This window comes from Camelus ferus, chromosome 32 (genome assembly GCF_009834535.1).
Source record: "Camelus ferus isolate YT-003-E chromosome 32, BCGSAC_Cfer_1.0, whole genome shotgun sequence".
In the NCBI taxonomy this organism is placed as follows: Eukaryota; Metazoa; Chordata; class Mammalia; order Artiodactyla; family Camelidae; genus Camelus; species Camelus ferus.
Window position 1 is genome coordinate 6711073 of NC_045727.1, and position 25170 is coordinate 6736242.

At 40.5% G+C, this 25170-nt stretch overlaps 1 pseudogene; it reads left to right on the plus strand.

Annotated features, from left to right (window-relative positions):
• The window catches only part of LOC116661016, a 33334-nt pseudogene extending 29384 nt beyond the window's left edge, over positions 1–3950 (plus strand).
• The last annotated feature ends 21220 nt before the right edge of the window (positions 3951–25170 follow it).

A 25170-nucleotide genomic window follows, 5' to 3' on the forward strand; every position in this document is an offset into this window, starting at 1 on the left:
GAGGATCACCTGTCAGTGTACCGTGGTGCACGCATCCTTATCTGGTGCACATATCCTTATCTGTCAGCCACTGGCTTAATATGCTGGTGGTTTTTGCATATTTGTGTATCAACTGTAGTATTATTTATTAAGCTTTTGTTTACTTTAAACCAGCTCACTTATTTTCCACATAAGCTCATTCTAAGCATGACCATCCACGGGATCAAAAAGCTTAAAAACCAGTTATATTTTTCCTGATACACTTAATTAAATGTGAACTATTCAAATAGAAAGTAAGTTTGTTTTCTATGTCTTGAGTCTGTTTCTGTTTTATAAATAAGTTCATTTGTGTCATATTTTTAGATTCCACATATAAGTGACATATGGTATTTTTCTTTTCTCTTTCTGGCTTAATTCACTTAGTATGACTATCTCCAGGTCCATCCATGTTGCTTCAAATGGCATTATTTTATTCTTTTTTATGGCTGAGTAGTATTCCATTGTATAAATATACCACAACTTCTTTATCCGATCATCTGTCAATGGATATTTAGGTTTCTTCCATGTCTCGATTACTGTAAATAATGCTTCTATGAACACTGGGGTGCAGGTATCTTTTTCGAATTAGAGTTTCCTCCAGATATATGCCCAGGCATGGGATTGCTGGATCATAGGGTAAGTGTATTTATAGTTTTTTAAGAAATCTCTATACTGTTTTCCATAATGATTGCAGCAACTACATTCCTACCAACAATGTAGGAGGGTACCCTTTTCTCCACAGCCTGTCCAGCATTTATTGTTTATGGACTTTTTAATGATTTAACCTCCAATGTTAAAAATTATCATCTGGACTTCTGTATTAATACCATCATGTTAATGGTATTATCAAAAATATAACTTGAATCACTACCACAACCTACAGCTTACTAATTAGTTTTATCAGTCTATCTCTTCTTAACCAATTTAACAACAACAGCCGTGACTTTTCACTACAATTCTCCTCTGAGTCCCTCTTAGCACCTTGATGAATTCTAACAACATGACTCATACCAGTAATACTCAGAGTCAGCCAATGCCACCCATCTAAAGAATCACCAACTTGGAAAAAGCTATGTATTACTATATGAATCACGCTACTGATGCTCCTAATTATAACATTCACAGCCACAGAATTAACTCCATTCTATATCTTATTAGAAGCAATGCTGGCCCCAGTATTATTATTACCCACTGAGGAAACCAAACAGAATGACTTAATGCTGGATTTTACTTTTTATTTGACACACTAGATGGATCTCTTCCACTTCTAGTTGCTCTTGTATATATCCAAAATATTATAGGTTCAAAAAACCTTTAAATAATCCAATACTGAGCCCAAAGAATATCTAATTCTTGACTCAATATTTTCATGTGACTAGCATGCATTATAGCTTTTTTAAGTAAAAATACCCCTCTGACTGCCAAAAGCACATGTCAAAGCCCCCATTCTGTAGTTCTTGCATCCGTTACTACCCAAACTCAGCCACAGTATGCTATGAATCACAACAGTCCTAAACCCCTTAGCAAACCACAGAGCATATCGTTCCTCATATTGTCCTTGTGAGGAATAATTATAGCTAGCTCAATCTGTTTGTGCTAAATGGACTTAAAATCACTCATCGTGTACTCCTCCATTTGCCACACAGCACGTGCCATCATAGCTATCCTCATCCAAACACGCTGAAGTTACAGGCGTCGCCCATGGCCTCAAGTCAGTTATATTATTCTGCCTGGCAAATTCAAATTACAGACATATTCACAGTCAAACCGTAATTTTAGTCTGTGGCCTACAGACATCTCTTCCACTAATGGTAACATGATGACTACTCGGAAGTCTTACAAACCTAGCATTGCCCACCGACAATCAATTTCATCAGAGAACTACTGGTAGTAATATCTTTTTCATGATCCAACATCACCATCCTCCTAATAGGGATTAATGCAGTCATTACTGCCTTATATGCTCCATATGTACTAATCACAACACAACACTAACATGAGAAGACGCCCTCATCACTCTGTACCTGTGACCCCTTTGACTATTGTTCAACCCCAAAATTATTTGGAGACCCATGTACTGTAAATACAGTTAGACAAAAACATTAGATTATGAATCTAACAATAGAAGCTCAAATCTTCTCATTTACCAAAAAAGTATACAAAATGCTAACTCATGCCTTCATATTTAACCAAACTTTTAAAGAATAAGAGTAATCCATCAGTCTTAGAAACCAAAAAACTGGTGCAACCCCAAAGAAAAGTAATAAGTTTATTCCCTCTTCTACACTAGTCATGCTAATTATATTAACTCTGCCAATTATAATAACAACCTCCAATGTCTACAAGAGCAACCCATATATAGCCATTTTCTGTAAAACCCGTATCTCATATGCCTTCATTACCAGCTTAATCCCCACGACAATATTCATTTACTCAGGCTAAGAAATAATCATTTCAAACTGGCACTGAATTACTTACTGTTCGACCCTAAAACTATCACTTGGCTTTAAATTAAAAGTATTGCTCAATGATATTCGTACCAGTAGCACCTTCTGTCACATGGTCAATCATAGAAGTCTCAATATGCTATACACACTCAGACCCTAACATTAATCTATTCCTTAAACATCTATTCGTAGTTCTCATCACTATACTAAATTTTAGTTACTGCCAACAATCTTCTCCAGCTTTTTAGCTGGAATCGTGTCCTTTTAGTAATTGGATGAATGGCATGGCCAAAGCAAACACTGCCGCTCTTCAAGGAATCATATATAACCGCACTGGTCTCCAGTTGGATTCATTATATTAATAGTGTGGCTCTCACTCAACTTCAATGCATGAGACTTAACAACAAATTTTCACACTTAACTTAAATCACACAAATTTACCCCTAAGTGGGCTTCTCCTAGCTGCAGCTAAAAAACATCCGTTCACTCTGACCTTCACCATGACTTCCTTTAGCAACAGAGGGCCCCGCTTCCAGTCTCAGCCCGGCTCCACTGAAGTACAATACTTGAAGTGGGTGTTTTCTTACTTATCCATTTTCACCCACTAATAGAAAACAATAAAACAACTCAAACAATAATATTATGCCTAGGACCTATCACCACACAATTTACAGCAATCTGTTCTCTTACCCAAAACAACATCAAAAAAAGTCTTCTTTTCTACCTCAAGCCAACTGGGCCTTATAACAGTAACCATGGGCTCTAACCAACCCTACCTAGCACTCCCCCATAACCGCACACGCATATTCTTCAAAGCAGTGCTATTTATATGTTCCAGATCCATTATTCACAGCCTAAATGGCAAGCAAGATAATCAAAGAATAGGAGGTCTATTTAAAGCAATACCTTTCACCACAATCTCCCTCCTCATCGGAAGTCTCGCATTAATAGGAATGCCTTTCCACACAGGCTTTTGCTCCAAAGACCTAATCATGGAAACCGCCAACACATCCTATACCAATGCCTGAGCCCCGCTAATTATACCTACTGTCACATCCCTAACGACTGTCTACCGCACTCAAATTATCCTCCTCGCACTCTTAGGACAGCCTCACTTCTCCACTCTAACTCGAATTAATGAAAATAATCCACTCCCAATTAATTCTATTAAACGCCTCTTAATTGGAAGTGTTTTGCTGGATTCTTTACCTCCAGCCACATCTCTCCAACAACTACTCCACAAATAACTATGCTTTACTATTTGAAATTAACAGCCCTTGTCGTGACTATTTCAGGGTTTATTCTGGCACTCAAAATCAACTTTACTACACAAAATCTAAAATTCAGTTGTCCCTCAAACCTATTCAAATTCTCTCATCTTCTCAGATACAGTCCAACTACCATATTAGCATGGTCTCGCATCAGATTTAGATACTAAACCTATCAGCATATCAAAAATTAGCATCATTACCATTAGATAGGATTTGACCAGAAAATGTTCTATCAATATCTACCTCACTTTTCCAAATAAAAATTTCTACACTAGTCTTAGACAAAAACAGCCTAAGTAAGTATTTCCTCTCCTTCCTCATGACACTTGCCTGAAGCATAGCTCTATTTAATTTTCATGAGCAACTTCCATAATTACCACACTACCAGTAAGCAATGACCAACCAGTCACAATCACCAGCCAAGTACCGTAACAGAGCAATTTCTATAGCTTCCTCACTAAAAAAATCCAGAATTTCTAGTATCATAAGTCACTCAATCCCCCATTCCATTAAACTTCAACACAATCCCTACTTCTTCAGCCTTTAAAATGTAAAGAATCACTGCAAGCTCCATTATCAGCCCTGAAAGAAACATGCCTAAGACGGTTTTATTAGAAACTCGAACCTCAGGACACTGTTGGGTAGCCACAGCTGTTGCATAACCAAAAACTACTAATACACCCCCCTAAATAAAATTTTAAAACCATCAAACCCAAAACTGACCCACCAAAATTTATTACGATACCACAACCAATTCCACCACTCATAATTAACCCAAGCCCACCATAAATAGGTTATGGTTTTGAAGGAAAACCTACAAAACTAAATACAAAAATAGTATTTAAAATAAATACAATGTATGTCATTATTATTATTACATGGAATGTAACTATGGCCAACGACATGAAAACTCATCATCATATTTCAACATAAGAACACTGACGGCCAACATTCAAAAATTCCACCCATTAATTAAAATTGTTAACAATGCATTTATCAACCTATCAGTTCCATCAAATATTTCATCAGGATGAAATTTCAGCTCCCTACTAGGCATCTGTTTAATTCTACAAATTTTAACAGGGTTACTCCTAGCAATACATTACACATCGGACACAACCACCACCTTTTCATTCGTAACCCGTATCTGCTGAGATGTAAATTACGGATGAATTATCTGACATCTACATGCAAAAGGAGTCTCCATGTTCTTTACTTGCTTATTTATCCACATGGGGAGAGGACTGTATTACAGGTCTCACATGTTCCTAGAAACGTGAAGCGTCAGAACCATCCTCCTGTTTATGGTAACGGCTGCAGCCTGTGTGAGTTACGTGTTAACAAGCGGCCAAATGTGCTTCTCAGGAGCAACAGTCATTACAGGTCTCCTTGCAGCAACTCTTCACCTTGGCACCAACCTAGTCGAATGAATCTGAGGAGGATTCTCAGTCAACAAAGCCACCCTTACATGCTTCTTCTTCCACTTTATCCTTCCGTTTTTTTGCAGCCTTAGCAGTTGTCCACTTATTATTCCTTCATGACCCCGGCTCTAAAAATCCAATAGGAATCTCATCCAACATGGACAAAACCCCACTGCATCCATACACAGTCAAAGATACCTTGGGTGCCTTGTTCCTATTTCTAACCCTGCTAGTACTATCCTCACCTGAACTTCCAGGGAACCAGACAACTGTACCCTGGATAACCCTTCAACACTCTCCCTCACACCAAACCATAATGACACTTCTCGTACCATTACACAATCCTACAATCAATTCCCAACAAACGAGGAGGCATGCTAGGACTTGCTAACACTAACATGAACCAGAGGACAACCTGTTGAACACCCATTTATTATCACGGGCAACTAGCATCTATTTTATACTTCCTTCTAATGCTAGTCCATACACCACTAACAGGCATCACTGAAAACAACCTCCTAAAAAGAAAAGTCTTTATAGTATATTTATTACCCTCGTAAACCAGAAAAACAGAACAACATCTCCCTAAGACTCAAGGAAGTAGCTTCAGTTCCACCACCAGCACCCAAAACTGAAGTTCTGCTTAAACTATTTCCTGAACAATTTGTTATGGGACATTTACACTGTCTTTAAGTACTACGTAAGTATTAAAAGTGGTACCATTAAAATCAACACTGCTATGTATTCCATGCATTATGCACCCTTCCACATACATAGTACATATATGCTTTATCATACACAATACACAAAATGTGTAATCGCACATTAATGATCTACCCCATGCTTATAAGCATGTACATTATCCTATTGACATGACATAATACATTATATTGGGCAACTCATATTAAACCCTTGTTCCTACGAATATCCATGAAGTAACTGAACTGGTTGATATCACATAGGACACATATATTATTAATTGTACATGCCACATTAACTTAAATCATTTCCAGTCAACATGCTATCATAACCGATAATCATCATTATCATCAGGCTGCAAGAAACATCAACCTGCCCACAAACATGTCCCTCTTATTACTCGAGGCTCATAAATCACAGGGGTTTCTATGAATGAACTACATCTGGCATCTGGTTCTTACTTGAGGGCCATCTCACCTAAAATCGCCCACTCTTTCCCCTTAAGCAAGATACCTTAATGGACTAATGACTAATCAGCTCAATCATGCACATAACTGCGTTTCATGCATTTGGCGTTCTTCAATTTGGGGCAAATGCTGTGATTCCGCTACGGCTGTCAAAAGTCTTAACACAGTCAAGCAACTTGTAGCTGAGCTTAAACTGAGTATTATTTACCAACGTCATCAACCCACAAGGTGTTACTCTGTCAGTGGTTATGGGACATGATATAATTACACACATACGTACACACATACATACACATGTACATACACATGTACACACGTATCACATAAATAGCCTGTTCAACCAAACCCACCCTTATCCCTCACCAAATCCACTCTTATATATCATCATCACCCTGCCAAAAGCCCAAAACAAAGCAAAACATAAATATGTAAGATTCAACTCAAACATATTATCCTCATTCTACCAACCCAAAGCTAGCATAACTACAAACTAGCCTCCAAGCTATACCAATGAATTACTTAGATATATAGGGCTTACATAGACCGGCATTGCCCTAGACCTGCCATTTACCTCAAACAAAATCAAAATTAAAATACATTTCAATAATGCACAAAAGAAAAAAAGTATTTCAATACTAATTTTGACACAACACAAACTACTACACTGAATACCAGTATATCGCTTAAATACATAAATCTTATATGTACAAAAACCTACTCAACCTGTTGATGTAGCAAGGCCCTGAAAATGCCTAGATGGGTTTACTAACTCCATAAATACATAGGTTTGGCCCCAGCATGTCTATTAATTTTTGATAAAATTACACATGCAAGCATCTGCATCCCAGGGAGCATGCCCTCTAAACCATGAAAGATATAAAGGAGCAGGCACTGAGCATACCAAAAACTAGCTCACAGCGTCTTGCTTAACCACACCCCTACGGGACACAGCAGTGATAAAAATGACGCCATAAACGAAAGTCTGACTAAGTTATATTAAACGATCTGGGTTGGTAAATTTTGTGCCAGCCACCGTGGTCATACAACTAACCCAGATTAACAGAAATCTGGCATGAGGTTTGTTGAAGAGCACCTGAAATTAAAGGTAAGTCCTAGCCAAGCTGCAAAAAGCCATAGCTAAAACAAAAACAAGCTACAAAAGTGACGTTCACATTTCTGACTACACAACCGTGGAGATCCAAACTGAGATCAGATACCCCACTATGCTTAGCCCTAATTTCAAGTAATTACAACAGCAAAAATTTTGCCAGAATACTAGTAGCAAAAAGCCTGAAACTCAAAGGTCTTGGCGATGCTTCATATCCCTTTAGAGGAGCCTGTAATAAACCCCAAAAAACCTTACCAACTCTTGCTAATACAGTCTATTTACTACCATCTTCAGCAAGCCCTAAAAAGGAAAAATATACAAGTATAGTGATCAGAAATAAAAATGTTAGGTCAGATTGTAACCCATGGGATGGGAAGAAATGGGCTACACTTTCTACCTCAAGAATATAAGCTAATTTAATACAAAAGTTTTTCACAGAATTAAAAACCAAAGCAAGATTTAGTAGTAAATTAAGAATAGAATGCTTAGTTAAATCAGACCATCAAGTTCACACACACCGCCTGTCACCCTCCTCAAATATGGATAACTTTCCATAAACTATTGACAAGTACCAAACATAAAAGAGGAGACAAGCTGTAACAAGGGAAGTATATTGGAAAGCATGCTCGGACAAATCAAAATGTAGCTTAAATAAAGCACCTAGTTTACACCCAGGAGATTTCATTTTGAACTAAAACTTGCCCAAATTTCCCACCAAATTCAACTACCATAAGCAAATTAAATAAAACATTCATTCAACATCTAAAGAACAGGAGATAGAAATTTAAACTTGGTGCCATAAAGTACCACAGGGAATGATGAACGAAGCATTGAAAGTACCAAAAAGCAAAGCTTATCCCTTCTACCTTTTGCACAATGATTGAACTAGAAAACTTTAACAGAGAGAACTTATGTCAAACACCCCCAAACCAGACAAGCTACTTAAGAACAGTTTACAAGAACAAACTCATCTATGTGGCAAAATAGAAGATTTATAAGCAGAGGTGACAAGCCTCATGAGCCTGATGTTAGCTGGTTGTCCAGAAAAAGAAAATTACTTAAAGAATCGTAACTTTTAATGTGGACGTTGCTCTTAAAAGGTACAGCTTTTTAGACACAGGATACAACTTTTCTCAGAGAGTAAACACAATTCCATAGTTGGCTTAAAAGCAGCCACCAATTAAGAAAGCATTCAAGCTCAACAACACATTCATCTTAATACCAACAATAAATAAGCCAACTGCTAATTTAATACTGGACTAACTAATCTATTAATTAATGGAAACAATACTATTAATATGAGTAACAAAAAATAACTATCCTTGCATAAGCCTATATCAGGGCAGACAGCCCACTAATAGTTAACAATAAAGTAAACCTAAGCCAACAATTATTTATCAAAACAACACTTAACCCAACACAGAAATGCACTTAAGGAAAGATTTTTAAAAGTAAAAGGAATTCGGCAAACACAAACCCTGCCTGTTTACCAAAAACATCACCTCTAGCAAAACTAGTGTTAGAGGCACTGCCTGCCCCGTGACACGTGTTTAAGGGCCGTGGTATCCTGACGGGGCAAAGATAGCGTGATCATTTGTTCTCTAAATAAGGACTTGTATGAATGGCCACACCAGGCTTTTACTGTCTCTCACTTTTGATCAGTGAAACTGGCCCTCCTGTGAAGATGAGGGAACAATAATATTCCATTACATATATATGCTGCATCTTCTTTATCCATTCATCTATTGATGTGCACTTATGATGCGTCCATATCTTGGCAATTATAAATAATGTTGCTATTAATAGTGGGGTGTATGTATCTTTCTGAATTAATTCTTATTTTGTGGATGGCCTTATTCCTTTGATAAATATATGTTTAAAAAACTAAAGCTCTAAATGTTCTTAGAAACAATGAAAAGTACATATATGTCAACTTTAAAATATGTGCAGCACATTGTGTATATGTATTTACATGCAATGCACCGTATATGTGCAGTCAAATTGTAACAATTCTATCTAATAAAACTGAAAAATGAAAAAAAAAAGAGGAGAGAACAATATAATAAGACAAGACCCTTTGGAGCTTTAATTAACTAATCCAAAAAATAATAATAATAATAAACAAGAACCTAACCTCAGGGGATAACAAAGCTTTTAATGGATTAACAATTTTGGTTGGGGCGACCTCAGAGAATCCAACAAGCTCCAAGTGATTAAAATTTAGACCAACTAGTCAAAATGCTTCATCACTTATTGACCCAAAATATTGATCAACAGAACAAGTTACCCTAGGGATAACAGAGCAATCCTATTCTGGAGTTCGTATTGACAACAGGGTTTAGGACCTCAGTGTTGGAACAGGACATCCCAAAGTTGCAACAGCTATTAATGGTTCATTTGCTCAACGATTAAAGTCCTAAGTGATAGGAGTTGAGACCAGAGTAATCCAGGCAGGTTTCAATCTATTACACATTTCTCCCAGTACAAGAGGAAAAGAGAAATAAGGCCTACTTTACAAAAGCACTGTCAAATCGATTAATGATATCACCTCAAGTCAATTAATTTATACATACCCTACCCAAGAACACGGTTTGTTAGGGTGGCAGAGCCCAGTAATTGTGTAAAACTTAAACCTTTATCGCCAGAGGTTCAATTCCTCTTCCTAACAAAATGCTTATGATCAACACTCCTTCACGCACTATCCTGATCCTACCAGCTGTAGCATTCTTCATGTTAACTGGATGAAAAGTTCTAGACTATATGTGGCTCTGGATAGGGGCCAAACATCGTCAGCCCCCGTGGATTATCACACTCACTGCCGATGCAGTCCAATTATTTACTAAAGCACCACTACGGACCACCATCATCAGTTTCTATACTCAGCACTGCACCAATTCTAGCCTTAACACTAGCTCTCACAATAGGAATCACTCTTCCCGGACCCCAGTCACTAAGTAACATAAACCTATGGGTACTATTTACACCAGCCATTTCAAGCCTAACCTTTTACTTCACCCTCTGATCCGGATGGGCTTCAAATTCAAAACACGCCCTATGAGCGATAGCACAGACAATCCTGTATGAAGTAACACTAGTGATTATTCTATCAGTCCTATGGATAAACAGATGACTTACACTTTCAACACTATTACACCAGAACACATAAGATTCATTTCCTCATCCTGACTCCCAGCCATACATGATGTGTTTCCACTCTAGCAGAAACTTGCTGAGCCCTATTTGATGTACTAGAAAGAGAATCAGAATTAGGATTCGGCTTCAACGTGGAATATGCCCAGGCCCATTCACCCTGTGCTTCCTAGCAGAATATGCCATCCTGTCATAATAAATATTTTCACAACAATCCTATTTCTAGAAGCATTGCATAATTCCTACTGACCAGAATGACATACAGCCAACTTCATCATTAAAACACTCCTCCTAACAATAGCCTTTCTATGAATTCAAGCGTCACCACTCCGATGTGATCAACTCATACATGTCTCATGGAAACATTCCCTACCACTAACACTAGCCCTGTGTACATCACACGTTGCACTACCTATCGCTACATCAAGCATCCCACCACAAACATAAGAAATACGCCTCACAAAAGAGATTACTTTGATAGAGTAAATAATAGAGGTTTAAATCCTCTTATTTCTAGAAATACAGGAATTGAACCTACCCCTAAGAATTCAAAATTCTTCATGTTACCACATTATACCACATCCTATAGTTAAGGTCAGCTAAATAATCTTAGAGTCCATACCCCAAAAATGGTGGTTTATAGACTCTCTGTACTAAAAAAAACTCTTATTATCTTCACTTTTATTGTACAGACCATCATCTTAAGAACTGTAATTGTAATAACAAGCTCACACTGGTTACTTACCTGCATCAGATGCAAAATAAACATATTAGCTATTATTCTCATTCTACTAAAAGAAATTCAACCCAAGAGTTACAGAAGCATCCACCCAATATTTTCCAGCACAGGCCACTGCATAAATACTACTTAGAATGGTTTCATCATTAATGTTATACACTCTGGTCAATGAACTATTACAAAAATTTTTTTAATCAGCAAGGAGCTCTCCTCCCCATAGATACTTTCCTCTCTTCTCCACTAGCGATATTTATAAACTGCATTACTTATTTATATATATATATATATATATGTGTGTGTGTGTGTGTGTGTATGTGTGTGTATATATACACACATATGTATATAGTTGTTGCCATATCTGTCTCCTCCACTCAGCTGAGCTCTGCAAGGGCAGGGACCATGATTCGCTCACCAATATGTTGTTGGTGCCTAGCATAAACGCCTGGCACAAGGCAGTTTCTCAATAAGTTATGGTGTAATAAATGTGGAGCAAAGTTTGCCCACATCCACATTAAACAATGCCCAGAACCCTTCTCAATTTGGTCCAGTTCCGGCTCCAACAATCACTCTGGAGCAATACAGTCAACTTCTTTACCCCAGGCTACAAAGGGAGTCTTTGCTCTCTAGTCTATCTGTATGTCAATGGGATCACTACTTTTCATTATGGCAAAACTGACATTCGGCACATCAAGAGGAAGGACATGATGATGTAAGTAACAAAAGGCTTTTACAACTTCCAACCATGAACGTGGGGTACATGGAGGGATGGAAGTTCCTAACAAAGAAAATGGTTTGGTTCATCAACAGGGAAAAGTGTGAATTTAATTAGGACTCTACAGTGGCTGAGATGCAGACCTCATCTTTTATAGCTGCCTTCAGCAAGAGAAATGGAGATGATAAATCAGAAATCTGGAATCATTACCAAGGCTGCTAAAATCCAGCCCAAACACTAACTGACCTCCAGGAGTGACAATAGAGTTTTGGAATCAATGTATCCATACGTCCAAGCAATCAATAATCCCCAGGGAAGCCAGTCAAATTAGCCGGGGCCCAGCAGACTGCAGCCTGAAATAAATAGCCTAAAGGAAATCCACTGTTGGCCAAAACTGGAACGGAAATCAGAAAACAAAAGCTTGGCACTGGTCCCACAATTCTTCTGACAATGGATGCTCCTTTTTCCAAAAGACTGTAAACTCTTTGAGGACAGCAATTCTGTCCATCCCTTTACAGATATATTCTGAGAGCCCAGCCCAGTGACACGTACGTAGCAAATCTTCATCAAATATTAGTTGAAAGAGTGAGTGAATAAATAACTAAATGCTGTAGCATCCTTTCTTAAAATTTGCAGCATGTTATTGCTGTCAATTTCTCCAGTTTTGCATCTCACCATTCTCCACCATGCAACTGAACCTCTAGCCAAGGTGCAGACGTGGAGGAAATGGAGCCTTCATCCATGGACAGAGGAAATGTAAATCTGTACAAGCACTTTGAAAAACTATTCGGCAGTATCTACTAGTGTTGAATATATATATTATATGTCATGATCCAATAATCCCATTTCTAAATATATGCTCAGGAGAAATACGCATATATGTTCACTAAAAGACACATACAACATGTTCATAGAAGTCACTATTCACAATGGCCCCAAACTAGAAACTACCAAGATGCCCATCAATGGTAGAATGGATGAATATGTTATGATGCAATTATACAGTACAGTATGGTAATGAGAATGAACGAACAACAATTACAGGCAACGGAGTGGGTGCAAATGACAAATATCATGTTGTGTGAAAGAATCCAGACATGGTGGTACTAGTGTGTGATTCAATTTTTATAAAGTTCAAAAGCAAGCAAAATAATCTATTCTGTTAGAAGACAGGAAATGGATAACCTTGGGGCCAGCAGTGACCAAAAGTGGTGACGGTGGATCTTGAGGAATACTAGCAAAGATGCATTTCTTGATCTCAGTGCTGGTTACATGGATATGCTCAAACTGCAAACATTCACTGCACCACATGCACTTGTGATTTGTGCTTCTTCTACATTTAAGTTGTACTTTATTTAAAATTTGTTTTTAAGTAAAAACTAATAATTCTAGTCAATGAGTTGCAAACCCTAATGTTTTTAGAGGCCACTGTATGTACTTAATGTATGTGAAAGAAATGGGCCAGTGGGCTACGCATGAGGGAAAAAAAAAGTGGGAGGCTGCAATGAACAGGGAGGCAAGTCCAACTAAAGACACTTAAATTCAGATTCTTTTAAACTCTGTGCTCACCCAATCAAACATGACTGTGTAACCAATTCAACCCAAGTATAACCAAATATCAATCTCTTCAGGTCCAGTCTGCATCCAACCACCCACAGCCTTTAGACACATCTGAGAGCATGCCCCCAAGCCTCAGCTCTCAAGCTGCCTTCTGCCACATTCTCCAAAGGTAATGCCTTTCTCATTCTCCAAGGCATAGCTCAAATGTTTATTCATTAGAAAGTCTTGCTGACCCTTCCTCTCTCAGGCATTAATAATCACTTTCTCCTTTGTGCTGCCGTGAGACTATGTCTCTCCCACAGAGTATGAGCTCCAAGAAGATGGGGATTGCTATTTTGTTCACAGCCGAATCCTCAGCACCTAGGACAGCGCCTCACACATAGTAGATGCTTGTTATGTAGGTTGAGAAAGACAGAGAGACAGAAAGACTGTAGCTCTGAAATTATGCCCTTTATCTAGAAGGACGTGGTTATAAAGCCTGTAAACAAATATGCAAAGCAATCAATACTCCATACCAAATCCGGAGGACTACGCAAACAGCCCTTTATTTGGGACGGGGGTTGGAATTGTGTCTTTATTCTATCATAGCACTATGCCAATGCCTAAAGCTACTCCAGCGGCTACATGGATTTTCTTCTTGACTCTTGGGAATGATCCCATAAGGCACTGCCAACTTGGAAGCCTCTTCCACTTGGACCCTCATTGTCTACGACCTCTCCCCTCTGGACCCTTAGCTTATTAAAGACAATGTTGGGAGGAGGGTAGAGCTCAGTGGCAGAGTGCATACCCAGCATGCACAAGGTCCTGGGTTCAATCCCCAGTACTTCCATTAAAAATGAATAAATAAATAAACCTTATTACCTCCCCCCACCAGAAAAAGGCCAGTGTTCATTCTGCTTGTGTTCAGTTTCCAGTGCAATTTTTCAGCCATGTGGATCTTCCTTTTGTTCCACTGCTGGGTTAGAGGTTGGGGCATGAGGAGGGGATGAAGATCCTTTGAGGAGAAGACGAGAGGTACTCACCCTGGCCTCCCTCATGGATGATCATCAAAAAAAGCAATCAGATGTGTCACACGGCCAAGATTAACCCCATTACCTCATCCTCTATGCATTATTATGCTAAAAGAATATCTATCTTCTACTGCTATACTAGCCTTGGTATATGCCATAAGAAGGTGTGAGTGGAGGGAGAAAAATATGTGTTTCTGCTCTTCTATCATAATAATCATCACACTGCATTTTACTTTGTTGTACACAATCTGCCTCCCCTAGGAGACGGTGAGCTCCCTAAGGGCACGGACTACGTTTCATTCTTCTATACATCTAAGTGTCCTCAAGGCACTCACAAAGGGGTGGAGGTGTATGCCATATGATGCTGTGCTCTGCTGGGTAGTGGTTGAGAGAAAAGCTGCTGCCACTTGTGAAAAAGTAGTATTTTAAACCAAACTCATGTTTGCCTCCAACAGATTGCATCTGTCCAATGTTCTGTATGGTTGTGTTTATGCTACAGAAGACAAAAGGCACCAAGTGGGAGTCTGGGGTAACTGAAAGCTTGACCATTCAGAATGATGGGTCTGAATAACAGCTCTGTCAGCTGGAAGCTCTGGGTGCCCACCCTGTCTTTGGCATACATAATACTGCATGCAGGGTAGAAGATTTAAGATGCCATAAATGCATTCCCTGGACTATGAGAGCATCGACCAGCACCACTAGGCACCAGTACCACACACAACCTAACAGGGGGTGCAATTCCAGCCAATATTTTAAAATCAAAAATAACTTTTTTCTTAATACAAACATCATCTATGCTAACTGTGGAAGATTCAGAAAACACAGGGAAGGGCAAATAATTTTTTAAAATGCATGTGATACTAGTACCTAGAAATAAACACTGTAAGTCCCTACAGACTTTAATACGCCAATCCTAGCACTGATCTCAGAGTGTTTGGCTAGATCTTCATGTTAATTCAACTCTGCTCCACGTGGCTTCTGCCAGGTGTGGTCCTCTCTTCCATGTCCATTGCCACTTCCACTTCCCTCCAGCCATAGTGACTCTCATCTCCAGTGGACCATAAGCAAAGGATCATCTTGCTGCTCTTCTTTTCATTCTACAATCCACATGCAGTTATGGCATAAACTCTGTGTCCATCTTCTCTCAAGCCCTTCCCTTTGGATTACAAAGAGCTTACATCATAAACTAAAAAAAAAAAAAATTACTATCATGTTCCTGCTACAACCACCTTTATTCTCCGCAAGGCAAGACAGATACTTCTTAGTTGGGGAAGCATACGTACTGGGAAGGAGAATACTCCCCCAAATGCACACACACATAGGCATTTCTACATTTCAACAGATCGAAAAAGCTAGTAATTACAAGACACACTATTTTTTTAAATGTTATTGAAGTGAAAGCACGCAAGGAGAAATGTGTAAGAAACATAAATGTATAGCTCAATGAATAATCACAAACATCTGTGTGGCTGCCAGCTGGGTCAAGAAACAGAATGATGCCAGCCTTTCGGAAGTCCCTCCCTCCAGCATGTTCCCTCGACCCTCTCAGAGGACAGAACCTGCCTTGACTTATAACACTGTATCTTGGTTTTGCCTGGGATTTTGAACTGTACGTATATTCTTTTGTTTACGATTTCTATCATTCAACATTGTACTTGTGAGATTCATCCTTGACTCCTCACTATTTTATGTACCCCTAAGAAAGAAAAAACACTACCAATTAAACTATGCCACAAAGCTTTCTTATCACTTATCATTTTTATTTTATGCCTATTTAAAGAGCTCTTTTAGACTTATTTGTTCAGACTTTTATCACATATTATTCTTATGCACTCATAAAAAAAAGGAAAATACGAGCAAAATAAATTGGCAGGATATTCCGAAAACTCCTTTCTATTCAGAATCCAACTCTTCTAAATCACCTTTGACTCACAATCAAGGATTCCCATTTCTTTTTGCCATTCATTGCACCATGGCGTTGGTGATGTGACTTTTCCTCAAAGAGTGTCCCACTGTTGTCTCCAAAGTTCTCTTCTGAGCTGATGACACCAAGTATGGATGCTTAAATTTTCTTACTCTTACTAGAAGTGTCAGTGGAAGGTTTTTAGACATCAACCAGAATTCATAGTCCTTCCTCAAATGGTCTTTAATGGTTTGTTGAAACTGAAGCATGGAGCTAAGTGGTCCATTCAGGCCACCAGGAATAAGAACCAAATGTGCAAACACTCAGACAATGACAACCACATAAAAATGACTGTCTAGCTGACAGTGGCTGTAGGATGCCATCAATCCCCAGACACATCCCAGTTTCTGAGGTGACACAATGTTATTTAACGTGTATTTTAGAAACAATGAAATGCAGTAATAGTGTAGTGTTCTCTCTTACTTTAGTAGAGTAGGAAATGGTCATGTGATAGGACTATACTTCCCTAAGATAGGGAGGGGGGAAAAACAATCAGAGATGAGTAATTCAGTATATCAAGAAAATATTTGGGCCAAAAACATTAATAAGCCTATTTAGGGATAAAGTGGGTTTGGCTGAATTTACTTAAATTTTGACTAAAAAAATTTCTTTGATGCTTTATGTCTTATTTCTCTGATGATTTCACAGTAGCTGTGCTCACCATCACAGGGAACGCCACCACCATTCATCCACCCACTTCCCACGACAGAAACTTAAGCGACAGCGCCCTTGCTCATGACCCCCACACCCAGTCCAAGTCTAAATGGCATCTTTCCAGTCACCTGAAGATCTCTCCTATCTGCCCACACCTCTCTCTTCATCACAAGCAGCCCAGTTTAAATCACCATCATTGCTCACTTTGCTGATACAGACGTAACCTTACGGGTCAAATCTCATCTCTTCTAGGCCCACTACCATACATCCATCTCCCACCAAGCAAAGAAGGGATCTTCCTAAAATGTAAATCTAGGCATGCCACCCCATGGCTCTAGCAAATGATGTCCAAACTCCTTTCCTTACCGTGGCTCATAAACTCCTGCAATTTCTGGATGAGAAATACCACACATGGCTAGGCTGGTGTATCCTGATCAACTCTAGGGCACACCATGCTCTAGGCCGTAACTTGGCTCACGCTGTGGAGTTGCACCATACACAATATACAAAGCAGCCCTGTCCCTGCTTACTTGTCCAGTCTCATCTGTACCACTTTCCTCCTTGCTCTCCATATTGGACCCATATGGACCTTCTCTTAGTCCCCCAAACACACCAAACTCCTTTCCAACTTTGTCTATGCTGTGCAATCTTTTTAGGCACCCATACCCTCAATCGCCCCTTCACTTAAATAACTCCTACTAATCCTCTATGTCTCAGTTTGAATGATACTTCCTCAAGAAAGCCTTCCCTGACTGTCCAGGCTTTCTGTACAACCACTCATAGACCTGGTTAAAATTGTATTAGATTCTTTTTTATGTGCTTTATCGCTTAAAATCTGGTTTCTTGCCTGGCGTGTAAGCTGCTCAAGGGAACTGTCTGTCTTTTCACTGATGCACTCCCAATGCCCAATATAGTGCCAGGCACAGAGCAGGTGTTCAATAAGTAGGGAACGAATGAATGAGTAGAAGGGTAGATGTAGGGTGGATGGATAGGGAAATAACTGATGAATGAATGAATGAACCCCTTTATGACAAACAGAGGCAGCACTGATTCATTTGGTGAATTTCAGGGCTGCTTCGTATCTCCATTCTTCTCTCCTTCTTCTCCCTAACCTGCCACCCACCTAAACTGGTCTGACAATTGGGCCCCTCCAAGGGTTCAAAACTGCCTTCAACCTAGAGTGGCCAACTGTAGCAAAGAAAACACAAGCTACCCAGCTAAATGTGAATTTTAGATAAGCAATGATTTTTTTCTTAGTATGTCAAAATGAATAATAATTTTAAATATCAATTTCATTTTTATATACTTATACTTTAAAAAGTCATTGTTTACCTGAAATTCAAATTTAGGAATCCTGTAGTTCATCTGGCAACTGTAATTCCACTTCTTCAAACCTGGACCTGCTTACCTTCAGCTCCACCCTCTGCCTTCTACCCACTTCTGTGTCACAGGGGTCTGACCTCTGCGGACTACATTTCCCAGAACCCTTTGCTAGCTGGCTTCTGGGTTGGACCAGTGGGAGGCACAAGTGGGAGAGTGACAGGTAACAGTAAGAAAAAAGTCAGTCTTCCTCTCCCGTCTTCTCTGCCTCAGGCAGCATCTCTAGTAGTAGCTCCTGCTAGAAGGTGCTGTGTGGTTCCAACTTCCAAAGGGTGACCCCAGCTCCTGGTCACGCCACCTCCTCTCTGTTCCACCAGCCTAGGAATGGCAGCTTCCTGCTGCTGCCAGTCTCCAAGCTACCTCACCGTTTAAGTTTGTCTCCTCTACTCTTTGCTCATCTGTATAACCTCTCCCCTGCACTTAATTCCTTCTGCATTAAAACCTCAGAAGGTTTCTGTTTTCCTAATTTGAACCCCAGACTGATACACTCCAAGCCTCTGACTCCTTGTTGGTCTGACCTGGTTGCTGCATAAACTCTTTCTCCTTAGTAAACCAAGTGCAACATCCCCAGTGCCAGCCCCATTTTCAAGTCCTTTCACTTTGATTGTAGTTAGAGATTGCTTCTCTGGTCTAGTGTTTGAGGAAATGGCTTCAGTATTATTTTTATGAGTAATAATAATGATGCTAATATTTATTCAGCAGTTACTATGTGCAAAGAACTATATGTGCTTCACCCCATTTACCTTCCAATATAACTTTATGGCTTGATACTATTGTCCCCACTTGGCAGATGAGAAGTCTGAGGCTCAGAGACCAAGGTGATGCATTTAGAAAGGGAGCCCCAAGCCAGTGTGACTCTGTGCTCTGAACTGTCCCCCTCTACTGCCCGGGAATCCAGTCCCATCTTCCTCTGCCCACGCTCTCAGAGCCAGTGCCAGTTCTCTCAGAGGATATGGGCATCTTTAGAAGCTGCTGTGTGGGCTTTCTCTGGAGGGAACTTTGAGTTTTTCAGCCAGTAGTCTTTATCTTGAGGCTGCTTTGAATGAACACGTCTCCATGGTGTATGTGTATGTGGGGGTGGGTGTAACAAAGAGGGAGTGACCTTGAAATTTGCAGTGAAGTCCCTCTGTGTCAGCTGTCATCACGGTGAGATGCCAGCCAGGCGGCTCGGCAGGGGACTCAGGGAGACATGAAAGACACCGACTCAGATGAAAGGAGATACCATTAATCAGCAGAGGGGCCGTTGGCAGCAAGGGAGTATCTGCTCAACAAAATATGAAGTGTCACCCAAGCAGCACAGTGAGAGGGCCGCCTGATGCATGCTGCCTTAGAAAGGCCCATTTTATAGCAAAAATAAATAACGAGAAGAGGGTGACATCCACCCCTCCATCACTCTCCTGAGTTTCTGGGGAAATTGCAGAGAATGGACTCCGAGCTTCACAATCAGAGCACGTGGAGGAGCCCCCAACAGGGACTCAGATCCCTCCGCTACAGACCTCAGCCCTGCTAGCCACCAGCTGCTGGCCTCACACAGATCCAGCTGTTTAACATTTGCAAACCAATATCAATTTTTAACATGGCACGGGTGTCAGGGAGTGGGCAGAAAGCCAGGCAGGAATGAAGTGAGCACAATTTGATTTGGCCAAGTTTCCTGCTCTGGGGAGTAGTGGAGGAGGGAAGGCAGGATGCAGTCCGGACAACCTGGGAAGCAGACGGAGTATGTGTCTGGCGGGTTCCTTCCCAGGACTCTCCACATCAAACATGCATTGCTCACAGGTCATTGCCATGCTGCCCCAGGAAGGCCCACCTGCAAAGTCCGATTCGTTTGTTGCCTATTTAACAAGCATTCACCGAGCACTTACCATGTCCTAGGCGTTGTGCTGGGGTAATCCCAGACTCCATCAGGGAGGACTTTCCCCATCTTCTGTCCCATCCGTCAAGACCTTGCTTTTTGGTCATTCTGATTATTCAGGTCAAGAATATTCATTGAGCACCTACTCTGTGCTGGGCACGACAGCTGAATTCACAGCAGTGGATAAGACAGATCCGGCCAGTGATAGATGGTGGAAAGAATAACAGATTTGTAGCCCAATGACCCACTTTGGACAGGCGGGTTAGCCCCTCAGAACATCAGTCTCCTCCTACAGAAAGTGAGGGTGTTCCCACTCATTCATAAAGACATTGTGAACCTCAGAGACAAAGGATGTGAAAATTTCTAAGCACACCTACAAAGACCCTATTTCTAAATAAAGTCACATTCTGAGGGGAATAGCAGATATAAACCTGGGGGGATACTACCCTACTATAATTCTACTGTTATCAATGAAGTAATATTTTTTATGGTTTGAATGTATGTTTTTGTCTCTTATTCCTCAACCTCCCTATAATCTCCCAGAGATCAGGAAGCGTGGGTAACATTGTCTGGGGTCCCCATTTTTACCAACATCTAAATATCTGTTGAATGAATGAGTGAATGACTTACTAAAGGGATATTAATTGGGGGTTGAAACCTCAAGAGCCAGGCTGGGAACACAACCAAGAGAACACTGGGCCTGATGGCGGGAACTGGAGGGCACATGACCTCATGAGGGCACTGCTGCTGGACTCCAGCCAACTCCTGCCATGCCAGAATCAAGCCAAGAGTTGCCAGACCTTCTAATTTTTCAACAAAAGTAGAATACGTGGCTTTTTACGTGAAATCTCCCAAGTTTTAAATGTTGGCAATAAACTAAACTGCTAAAAACACAGTACAGAATAAGCAAAATACACCTTTAAGCTGTATTTGGCAGACCACCAGCTTATAACCTCTACTAAGACATAAGGAGTGACTCTGATGGCGTCATTTCAGGCAGGCCAGTGACAAAGACGTCACTGAGATGACTGGCCTTGCAATGTCTCTCCTCTGCCTGCCGGTGGGTTCAGTGTTTGTGACCCCGCAAAAATTTACAAGTGAAAGACTCACGTGCTCATCAATTCGTGCATTCAAGAAGTACTCAGGGGAACTCCACACTGCATGATGCTGTGTGCTGGGGTGGGCACACACAGGAGCCCAAAACAGCCATGATGCCTGTCCTCAAGGAGCCTGGAAAGGGAGGGAGAGATTAAACTGATCATTATTCAAACAATTATTTAGTTGTAACTATGGTGAACTGAAAAGAAGACAGAGCAAATTTTCCCCTCTCTTAGTTTTTTGGTATTTTTGTTTAATTTATTTGAGAATGGAGATATGTGGAGGGGCTCGTGGTTATAACCCAAACAAGAGAATAGAATTCTTTTTTTTTTTTGAGGTTTTTTCTTTTTTAACATTTTTTATTGAGTTATAATCATTTGACAATGTTGTGTCTAATTCCAGTGTAGAGCACAATTTTTCAGTTATACATGAACGTATATATATTCACTGTCACATTTTTTTCTCTGTGTGCTACCATAAGACCTGGTATATATTTTCCTGGGCTATACAGTATCAGAATTCTTTAAAAAGTGGACAGGAAAAGGCAGCAGCAACAGCTACCATTTAGTGAGCATCTACTATATGCCCGTCATTGTGCCGGACATGTTAGATGTGTTTTCTTTAGCTTCCAAAATAAGTCTGCAGGGTGAGTATTATTTCCATCTTCTAAAGGAAAAACACTAAGGCTAAGTAAACTGCCCAAGATTCAGAGTGCAGTGAGCGGCAGAGCCGAGACTCCAACGCACAATTGTCTCGCTCTGCGGCTCACGGTCTTTCAGTCACATAACGCTCTTTCTCCGCAAGCACCCACCACCAAGTGCAAACTCCCTGTCCCAACTTCCAGCCAAGAGAGTAAACAATCTCTGGAAGGTATAATGGCCCAAACATAACCGAAGTTCATTTCTCACTTGTCTAATATTCCAAGGCAGTGGTCCTGGTAGGGCAGCGCTGGCAAATAGTAACTTAAGGACCCAGAACCTTTGTATCTCCTGGCTTTGGCACCTCCAAAAACAAACTGGCTTCCAAGGTACCCCGGGTGGGAAAAGAACAAGAAAGACTGTGGGTGTGAGGTTTTTATGGGCCACGCAAGAGGGAGGCTACATTTCTGTTTATATCATTGGCTACAATTCAGTCACATGGTGACAGCTGCTGCAAGGGAGGCTGGGAAGTGTAGTCTGTGCACCGAGGAAAAAGGGAAATTCATTTGGTGATCAGCTAGTCCTCCTGCCACACAGCTTCCCAGTAATCCATTTATTCTGGTTGTATCTTTTGAGTACTTGCAAAAATTCACCCAGGCTTATCCTCCCTGCTGGAGTGTCCAAGGAGCTTTATTCATGTACCTTACAGTTTTATATTCACATGGGTAGCTATTGAAAGTCAATACAACTGCTTGACACTATCATCACCTGAGGCTGGAGTCTCAGGGAGAGATAGACTTTCTTTTCCACAGATTAGAAATGAATGCAGCCCCCTAAGCAATCTTGCCAAGGAGTAAGAAAATGATATAAAGAATGAAAAGCTTTCAAAAAGAAGATATTACTCACACATCGTCCAGAGCTAGGTCTTCAAAGGAGGTATGAAAATACCATAAGCCAATTTCAAGCAAATGTCATCCAAGACTCTTAAGAGGTTCCCTCTTGTCAAGTTTCCCTTCATGATACACTGAAAATTTTAGGGTACATCAATAAATCATGACTTGCCATTTCCCTCCAAAACTCTCCCTGTTGTGAAATTCCAAGCAGCTAATCCTTAGAACAATACCTTCAAGAAGATTTTACTGGGTATGTCTGGGTTTATGTTCCCCTTTATGTAAAGAAAGAACTCTTGCCCTATTCACCACCAGCAAGAGATGCACATTGAAATGGGTTTTTCTCCCCCAGTTTGGGGAATACACGCTGCCTTAAATGCTTCCCCTACAAGAGGAATTACCCAAACTCTGTTTCATGGAATAGTCTTCCTGTGAATGCTAATACAGGTTCTGAAAGAAAACAGGAGGCAGAAAAATGATTTTGGAGAAAAAACAGGGAGGGACAAGCAGGAGGGTTAAAGAAAGATAAAGAGGTTTCTTTACTGCAGGCCTTTCAGAATCTTTTGTATGTTAATTCTGGACTGAAAGAGAACTTAGGTTGACTCTGCAGACAGAAACAGCTTCTATCCTTTCAATGGACCATAAGATGTCCATAGAGAGTATGCTTTCCATATATAGAATTCTTCTGAGTTTGAAAAACAAGGGGCTCTGGTCTGCTCAAAATATTCCTAAATGAGATACTGGGTACATTCTCTGTTCACCCCAATGCAAGTCAACAGTCTAGGAAAGAAAAAAAAGCTCTAATTCAACTTAAGAACAGAAGTTTTGGGGCCAAAAGACCTGGGTTCAAATCCTCATTTTTGCATTCACCTACTGTGCAACCTTGGGTAAATTAACTAATCTCTCTGAGCACCATTTTTTTGATGTTTCATTTCTTCATATGTGAAATGGGGATTATAATAACCATTGTCCCTATCTCACTGGGACATTACAGAATTAAGTGACACAAACTCGGGAAAATACTTAGTACACTTGCTGGCACACGTAAGTAACCTGCCCTCCAAAAATATTAGCCAGTATCATCATCACTATAGTAAGCTGTATTTCCCAGATCTATATGGCATGGGAACCTTTTAACACAGATTATCCATTAGCATCTCAAGGAACACTGCAGAATCAAGCTTGGGAAATGCTAACTAAAAGGGCATCTTATAAAGATGGCATCCTGTGATGCTGACAGACTACAGGGGATTGCAGGACCCAGAGGGTGTTCATCCCGGGGCTCAACATCATGAACGTGGTCCCTCTACCCATTTCTCAAAATCCAAAACGGTACATCTGGAGATGGTGCCAACTTTCCGGGTCCACCTGCAAATTCTTGGTGTCTGGCTGGGTCTTCTGCTCACTGAGTCCCAATCCTAGCCAGGGCTCGCAAAGTGTGAGGCTAACCTTCCTCTGTTTAAAATGAGGATGGGCTGGCTGAACACGTCATGGACTGTCTTTATACCCACCACCGAGGTCAATGCTTCCCCGTCTCTTCCTGTGGCTTATTCGGCTCCCATGGTAGACTGCCCTTTCCCCTTTGAGGCTGCTCCAGTTTGTCCACTCCAGGCTCTAAGAGAGATGATCTGCCACCGAATGCAGTTATAGCTATTTGAGTTTCAATGGCTGTCAATAACAAAATCATTACAGTCACCTCACTCCTTAGCCCTTCCAATATGTCAGGCAGTGTAAGCACCTGAAAGGCACCACCTCCTTCACATACCCCTTACAAGAACTCTGTGAGGGAGGGTCTATATTGTGCCCATGTCACAGATGAAGAGAGTGAGTTTCCAATGACTCGCCCAAGTTCTCACAGTAAGTTACGATCTGAACCTGGGCCAGGTCTCCTGAATTTGGTACGTCTACTTCATGTCACCTCCTTTTTCTCATGGCTTCCCACCCTCTCCTGCCTACTCCCTGCAGTAGCCTCCAAGAAAGAACTGGACAGATTTGGTCAGGGAGGAGGAATGCCAGCTGGACACACTGATTTCCAGAAAAACAGCTTTCTGCTCACTCATGTTCAGCAAACTGGCCTGCTTCCAATATCAGAA